We start from the raw sequence: 8,817 nt of genomic DNA on the forward strand, positions 1-8,817 counted from the left end.
CAAAGAAAAAACGGGAAATGAGTCGACGTAAGGAGTGGATGAGTTGACGCATCCAGGTTTCCCAGAATTGAGTCGACCAGTGACTCGACCTGTTCGGACCCGTGGCAACGTGGTTCAAACGAAAATGGGTAATGAATCGACATAAGGAGTGGATGAGTCGACTCATCCAGGTTTCCCAGAATTGAGTCGACCTGTTCGGGCCCAAATATTTTGCTTCGAGTCATGAGTCAACTCACAGAGCTGAAACTTCCAAAAATGAGTTTTGCACTGTGTTATACATTTTTTTGTGTTTTTTTGTATGTAACGAATATTTTAGGGATGAAAACGAATTGAATTGGACAATTGAATGAAAATGAATTGACTTAATACATGAATATGTCACTTGAAATGGATTGAATTTTGGGCTTCTATGATCATGATTTGAAATTAGGTATGGATAAACATGACCTGTATGAATTAATTTAAAATGGCTTGCATAAACTCAAACCCAAGATCCATAACTGACTCACAAAAGAAAGAAACATGAACCTTAGCAAGAACTATGGACCAAGCAATAGTGGCATAACAATGATCAGATGAATGGAAGTTATGAGACCAAGGACTTGGGGTATGACTAATAGGCTCAAGCACCAATGATGGAACCACAATCAAGGAGACAAAATAAATGAACCAAGCACGGGAGGCTGAGTGAAACACACACTGAGTGAAAGATCATATGAGATTAGGGTTAAGAGCCAACATTAGGGTTTTCATACCCTGAGGAATGCCATAATGAGGTCTTCATGAATATATGTCCCACGGATCAAGAGATTGGGGTTTCCAACATCGCCAGATGAAAAGTCAAGCCATGGAGCCCATTAGGACACATCTTCCTTGATTGAGGTTTAGTGAAGCATAGCTTTCAATCCAAGTCTTTGAATCAATCAAGATATTTCTCAAATAAAGCCAAAGCTCCATGATCTCCATCCTTAGGAGATTTGGGGTCCCCCCCCCCCCCCCCCCCCCCGAGCCTTAGTGCAAGTCCAAGCCAGGTTATCGTACGAATAAACCCTAGTTCCCCAGGCCAAGCATTTGGAATCCATAGCAATTAATGGTGCTTATGCATGAATTATTAATGTATGCAACTGAACCCTGGTCAAAGGAGTGGGGAGGCAAATTTTGGGGTACAACACTTAGTAGATACCTATTTTGAATCCGAGATGTTCTTATCTTATTATGGTGGGATATATAGAGGTGTGGTCGGATCGAGATAAATATGGTTTGCCCATAACAGTTTCCCCCTTATACCCTCGTGTTAGGGAATAAGCGTGAGGAGTTTGAATGATTCTAGACATCGATTACCAGTTGTACTTTGTTTCCTTCCACTATTTGGTGACTCCATATTTTTTTCGAAGACTAATTATGATCTTTCTAGGGAATTAAAATACTCAAGTATTACATGCGAGAGAAGTGACTATCGATAGGAAACCTTTTGTTTCATAAAGTTAGTTCATAAATGCAGGAAGGATTATAGTCACTTCTCTTCTAGGTTTTTCTTTCTCCTCGTTCCTAAATGGTTAACACAATATGGCGAAAAGATCTCGGAAAATCGTGAAAGAAGTATATTCCATATATGCCAATTGTTTAATAAGAATGTATTTATCAATGTCAACTTTACCATTTTAAAACCTGATATCATTTTTTGTATGTCAAAGTTTCCAAAAAAACCATTATAATGAGATCATACTTTAAACTTAATAGTTTCAACTTCTACCAGCAAGTTTGACTAAGCTTTCACAACTAGTTCTATCAATTTTCTTTCCAAACAATTGTTACATCCAAAGCCACAAAGGTAAGGTGCACCTGCATCTAAGAAATAATTGGTATGTAGTTTCTGTTGAACAAATGACTCGAAGCACAAGAGGGGGAATTGTGAATTGTGGTATTTAAAAATCATGATTAATTTAAAAGTTTTTTACTCAAAACAACAATATGTGTTAGTATTGAAAAGGCATGGATAAAATCAGCAAAAAGAAATAAAATAATAAAGTAAATGAAAAAAAGTAAAGAGATGTGGTTAGAGAGATGACACCGAGATTTATACAAGTTTGCCCGAATGTTGACCTACTCCTGTTCCCATGATATATTCTTGAGAGTTTCACAAATAACTTAAGCTTTTACAGGTTATTTCCATGAACATTTGATAAAAGTGAATCAAGAGATTTTACACTACCTTATCCCCCTAACTAAACAAGAACTTTTACATTGGTTGAGCTCACAAACCGTGTACAAATTTTACTGACTAATCTCAATAACCAAACATAACTTTTACTAGGCTGAGTTCTATAAATAAATAGAGATTTTCAATCGTTAATCTCAAGAACTAAACACGAATCTTCAATGGGATCACACTCTTGAATAAATGATGATTAGGCATCTGTCAGGGAGGTGGTAAAAGAGAAAACACTAAGATAAAGTTTGAATTGGTTAAACTCTCTCTCACATGAGTCTAGAGTATACTCTAATCCACCTGAGAGTATAATTCTCCCCCTTTGGAATAATAAAAAAGGCAGGAGATGATAATGCATATAGATCACATATAACCATTTAGAGGAAGGGAGGAAGAAAAATGACAAGGTACAATTAGCATATTAATCCACACTTGATTGATTTAAGACTCCTAACTCAGTTCTTCTGAAATAGAATTTTTCCTTAGGAAGAGGCTTAGTAAAATATTTGTGAGTTGATTAGATGAGGACATAAATTCAAGTATGCATTTCCCATTTCAAAACACTATCCCTGATAAAGTGGTGTCTAACCTCAGTATGTTTAGCTTAAGAGTGAAGTATTAGGTTTTTGGTGAGGTTTATGGAACTAGTGTTGTCACATTTTATCGAGACAACTCTAAGATTAACACTGTAATCAGTGAGTTGTTGTTTCATCCAGATAATCTTTGTGCAACAATTAATCACAATAACCTATCATGTATCAAATGTAGGTAGCGCGACACTAGATTGTTTCTTGTTATCCCATGAGACAAGAGAGTTACCAAGCAAGTGACATGTACCATTGGTACTTTTAATATCTAATTTTCACCCATCAAAATCAAAATCGATGTACCTAACTAGGTCATAATCCGCTCCGCTGAGGTACCATAACCCCATTTCTAGTGTGTCAGAGAGATATCTCAAGATGAATTTGACCTTACAGAGATATGATTCTTTTGAGGATGCTTGAAAGCAAGCACAAAGACACACAACAAACATAATATCAGGACATGATGCAATGAGATAAAGGAGAGAGCCAATCATACCTCATTATTTTATTTCCTCAAAATATGTTTATTCTCGTTCTTGTCTAGGCTACATGAGGTAGCCATTAGAGTTTCTATGGCTTTGTCCTTTTCCATGTCAACCCTCTTTATAAACTCCTTACAATACTTTGCTTTATTGACGAAGACTTCTTCTTTACTTTTATGAATTTTTAGCCCTAAGAAGTATCTAAGCTCCCCTATCATTGATATCTAAAACTCGTTCAACATCATTTCAGAAAAATCCTCGCACAAGGATTCGTTAGTAGCACTGAATATGATATTATCAACATAAATCTGAACTAGTAAGATGCCATGTTCGGTTTTCTTGATAAAAAGAGTTTTATCAACTTGTCCTATTTGAAACTTGTTTTCAAGTAATACCTTTCTTAGACAATCGTACCATACTCTAGGAGCTAGTTGCAAACCATATAAAGATTTCTTAAGTTTGAAAACATGATCAGGAAAGTCGATAAAACCTAAAGAGGTTGATAAAAAAAAACTTCCTCTTGGATGTAGTCGTTCAAGAATGCATTCTTTATATCCATTTGGAAAAGTTTAAAGTTCATGATGCAAGAAGAAGCTAATAACATCCTCATTGCCTCTAATCGAGCTACTGCACATGTTTCATCGAAAACTATACCTTCTTGTTGATTGTATCCCTTCGCAACAAGTCTAGCTTTGTTTCTTAAAATGTCTCCATATTTATCTAGCTTGTTGTAAAATACCCAACGGATACCAATCACTTGATTAGCTGAAGCTTTGGGAACAAGTTCCCAAATGTTATTGCGTCCAAATTGATTTAACACCTCTTACATGGCAATAGACCAATGTTCATCAATGATAGCCTCACCAATTCCTTTTGGCTCAATTTTTGAAACAAATACCCCAAAGTTACACACCTTGTTAAAGGAGTGTCAAGTAGTAACTCCCTTGTAAATATCTCTAATAACATTATGATTAAGATGGGATTTAGCTCTCTTTCATTCCCTTGGAAGATCTACAAGATCTTAAACTTGCTATTGATCTAGAGATTGATTTGATTTTGTTCTACGTCATAATCTTTATCTTTTTCTTTTAGGTTTGCCTTTTCTATGATACCTTCAAAATCAATAACATCTACTTCTATAAGTTTAGGGTTAGTTTCATAAAAAATAACATGAACAATTTCTTCAATAGTCATGGTTCTTTTGTTAAATACTATAAAATGTTTTGCTCAAAATGGAATATTCTATGAATATGCCTTCATCAGTTTCTACGTCAAATTTTCAGAGGTTATCCTTCACGTTGTTAAGGATAAAGCATTTGCGCCCAAAGACATGTAAGTGAGAAATATTCGGCTTTATTCCTTTATATAGCTCATAGAGCACCTGCTTTAGAATTGGCCTTATCATGACATAATTCATAACATAGCAATCAATGCTTACTGCATTATCCTAAAAATATTTTGGAAGATTTTTCTCACTAGGCATCATCGTCGCAAGCTCTTCTAGAAATTTGTTTTTCCTATCTATTACCCCATTTTTAGGGAGTTCTTGGAGTGGAAAAAGTATGTTAAATACCATCATGTTACAAAACCTTTTGAAATCCTCATTATGTAATTTTCCATTACGATCGTTTCTAATCAATACAATGTTTAATCCTTTCTCATTTTGGATAACCTTAGCTAGTTTTCAAAAAGCAGCAAAAGCGTCTCTTTTCTGATATAAGAATAATGTATAGATATAGCGAGAGTAGTCATTCATAACTACTAGAGCAGAGACATTACCATTAAGACTTATGGTTCTAAATGGGTCAAATAGATCCATGTGAAGCCGTTTTAAGGGTTAATCTATGGAAACAACACTTTTTCTCTTTAAACAAGGTCGTTACTTTCTCACCCTTTTGGCATACATAACATATTCTATTCTTTTCAAAATGCAAGTCTGGTAGACCGACTACAAGATCCTTGTGGACCAACTTGTTTAAGTGGTCCATGTGGATTTGAGTTATCCTCTTATGTCATAGCAAGATTCATCCTCATTACTCAGGAGACAGACACCATTTAAAGGAATCTTATTTAAATTCACTATGTAGGTATTTCCACTTCTTGAGCTCGTAAACATAATTTTACTTAATTTAGACTTTATGACCCTGCATCTAGAAGAATAAAATGATAAATTGTTATATTTTCCACAAAGTTGACTTATGCTAAGTAAATTATACTTTAATTATTCAACCAAAATAAATTCCCCAATCATTGGACTGGGGGACTTACTGACGATACCAAAACCTAAAATATTTTCCTTATTGTTATCACCATATGAGACAAAACTTCCATTCTTAGGAGTCAAGCAAGAGAAATAGGTTTCATCATTGATCATTTGCTTTGAACAATATCAAGGTACCATTTTGTGTTCGAAATTGTAAGTCATTCATGCAATAAAACTCATATCTTAACTTTAGGTACCCATACCATTTTGGGTCAATTACTATTAGTTCTGTTGCGACTGGAAAAATCACAGAGTCACCATCATCCTTTATTCGTTCCTAAGGAACATGGAAATGATGATAATACCTAATGTTAAGGGTGAGAGACTAAGGTTCGGAAGTCAGTTAAGTAAGGGGAAGGTATTAGACACCCCTCACGTCCATTGTACTCAATGGGATCCTCATCTAAATCTAGGGTTAGTGTATTTTCCTAAGGGAATGTTTTCTTATGTTACTTATTATCTACTTAGTTTATTTATTTACAAAGGATATATTATTATTAAAAGAAAGTTTGATTGAAAAGAAGGACACATAATTTTTTTTTGGTTATTGCACTCACTAGAGTGCTACGACTTTATGCCTATGCACCCTCTTGTTTGTTGAAGGATCAGAACAACGTAGTTCTTCTAAAAAATGCTTGTTTGTTTGATTGATTTTAGATCTTGAAAAGATTCTCAACGCATCGGGGCCAGAGAAAGTGTTTGATTTGAAAATGCCTCAATGCATAATGGCAAAAGACTTAGAACTTGAATGTGTGAGGTTGATTTTAGTTAATTTATTAATTGCAAAAAATATTGTAATTAATTTAATCAAAAATTAAGTTATATATATATATATATAGTTAATTAATGTTTTATTGAGATATTAGACATGATTAATTAATAAAAGAAAGATTAACATCATCCTGATTAAACCCCTAATCAACCCTAATGACGTCTAAATGCTAACCCCAAGATTAATCATGGAATTATACTAATAAACCCTAATTATAAAGCTTTCTTTTGTAATTTTTATTTATTGATTTATACTAAAAATGAAACATTAAATTAATAAAACAAAATTATTTTAATCAATTATTTATATTAATTTTAATTTCCCATAAAAAATTGAATTAATAATATTGTTTATTAATAAATCAAAATAAATAAACTAAATAAAATAAATAAATAGATAAAACACACGGGGGGTGTAAAATTAGTTAAAACTAAATGGGATTTTACTTAGGGGGTGTAGATAGTAAGGAAGACAAGGCCAACTAGTTTTCAGGAGCCCAACACCGAAGGTGGTCCAGGGAAGAGTCAATGTGTTGACTTAGAATCCAAAGTGTTGGATTGATCTGAAGGCTCTATGCCACAACCTATGAGGGACGTTGGATCAGGGACTAAGAAGATTACATGTCCACGAATGCAAGTCAATATAGTGACCACGGTGTGCTTGTGTGCATAGGACCATCAGTTGACTGAAAAAGTCAACTGATTCGAGGCACTGCAAAGTGCCACTTGGCACTTATCAGTGGAAACATTGAAGGGGTATTTGTCCAAAATATTTCCAACCATTTCATTTCTCTCTTTTTCTTCTCTCTCTACTCTGACCTCTCTCTAAACATTATCTCTCGTCCTCACCCCAAACTCTCCCCCGACTACCGTCATCAGCCCACATATATTGTCTTATATGTCAAGCATCCTAGACTAGAGCGTACCATGTTTTTTTTCCATGAGTGAATATCGAGATTCATAATCGGTGAATTTCTTGCTCAAGTAATAGATTACATGTTCTTTTATTCCGGTCTCATTTTGTTTCCCCAGTACACATCCCATAGAACCATCAAGTACTATTAGGTACATTATAAATGGTCTTCTAAGAACTGGTGGTACCAATATTGGCCGTTCTTGCAAATATTCTTTGATTTTGTCAAAGGCCTTTTGACAACCTTCATTTCAATCGATGGCTTGATCTCTCCCGAGCAACTTGAAGATTGGTTCAGAGGCGGCTGCGAGATGTGAGATAAACCTAACGATGTAGTTTAATCTTCCCAAGAATCCACGAACCTCTTTTTATGTCCTAGGAGCTGGTGTAACACCCTTCTAAACCCCGTATATAATTAACGGAATTAATTAACAATCACCAACACAAGGGTGTCACACTTCATAAAAGATGAGTTATCTTGCCCCGTAACACGAGTTACAACAAACATATTAACATGTCATCGCATTCTCACCTTCATTTCGGTATCATTGCAGCATGATTCAACATCAACATTCAAATAAGGTAGAATAGCATACGATATTTAGTCTTAAACTTCAATTTTAATAACATTATTAAGAGTCGTAAGTGTAACACCCCAAAATTTACCCTCCTCATTCATGCATTCATTTTTAGGTCATTTAACATTTCATATTGCATTTCATCGTGTCAATCAGAAACAGATCCAAGAAGCTTGAATATCATGCAAGACACTTTGTGGGTTCTATCCGGGTGATCAGTCAACACAGGGGAAAGTCTTGAGTTACTTCCAACAGGTTCAAATGGGGCCTATTCATCATTCAGAATGCTGATCTTGAAGGAGCAAAAATCTGTTCCTGAGCTGTCATGCCCGCTAGGCGAGCAGAATGGTTCGCCTGGCGAATCTGAACTGTCATGCTCGCTAAGCGAGCAGATCCTTCGCTAGGCGAAGCGCACGCGTTTTCAGAATATAACAGAAAGTCATGGGCTTGAGTTGCCCTCATCTGAGCCCACCAGGCCACGAAATCAGGTTATAAATATTAGAGTTTCAGTTGAAACAAAAGGCGGGAGAGAACTGGGGAGAAAAAGAGAGAAAGAAAGAGAGACCAACGAACTAATCTGCAGCAGCCTCCAGACAGCTCTGAAAGGTTCACTCTGACTCACACACTTTTTCACCTCCATCTCACGCAAACCCTAACATTGCTTTGCAAACCCAACCGTGCCATTCGATTTCAATCGATCTCTCCGATCAGGTTTGCCCTATATCCATCACTTTATGCTTCCAATTTGAATTTTCTGAATGTATGAGGTATTATGGGTGAATTCGGAAGGGTGAGTATCGTTAGGTTTTGCATGTGGATTTAGATGTGCATGAATGTGTAAACAATACCTTGAATGTTTAATCGTTTCGTTTTTGAGATGGATACCATAGGGTTTGGGTTACCGAGATCGGACTATTATCAATGAAGAACCCAAAAACCGCAAGCATTCGCTAGCACCTTCGCTAGGCGAGCCTGCAGCGAAGCTTCGCTAAGCCTTCGCTAGGCGAAGCAGTA

The sequence above is a fragment of the Lathyrus oleraceus genome, chromosome 6 (genome assembly GCF_024323335.1).
Source record: "Lathyrus oleraceus cultivar Zhongwan6 chromosome 6, CAAS_Psat_ZW6_1.0, whole genome shotgun sequence".
Lineage (NCBI taxonomy): Eukaryota > Viridiplantae > Streptophyta > Magnoliopsida > Fabales > Fabaceae > Lathyrus > Lathyrus oleraceus.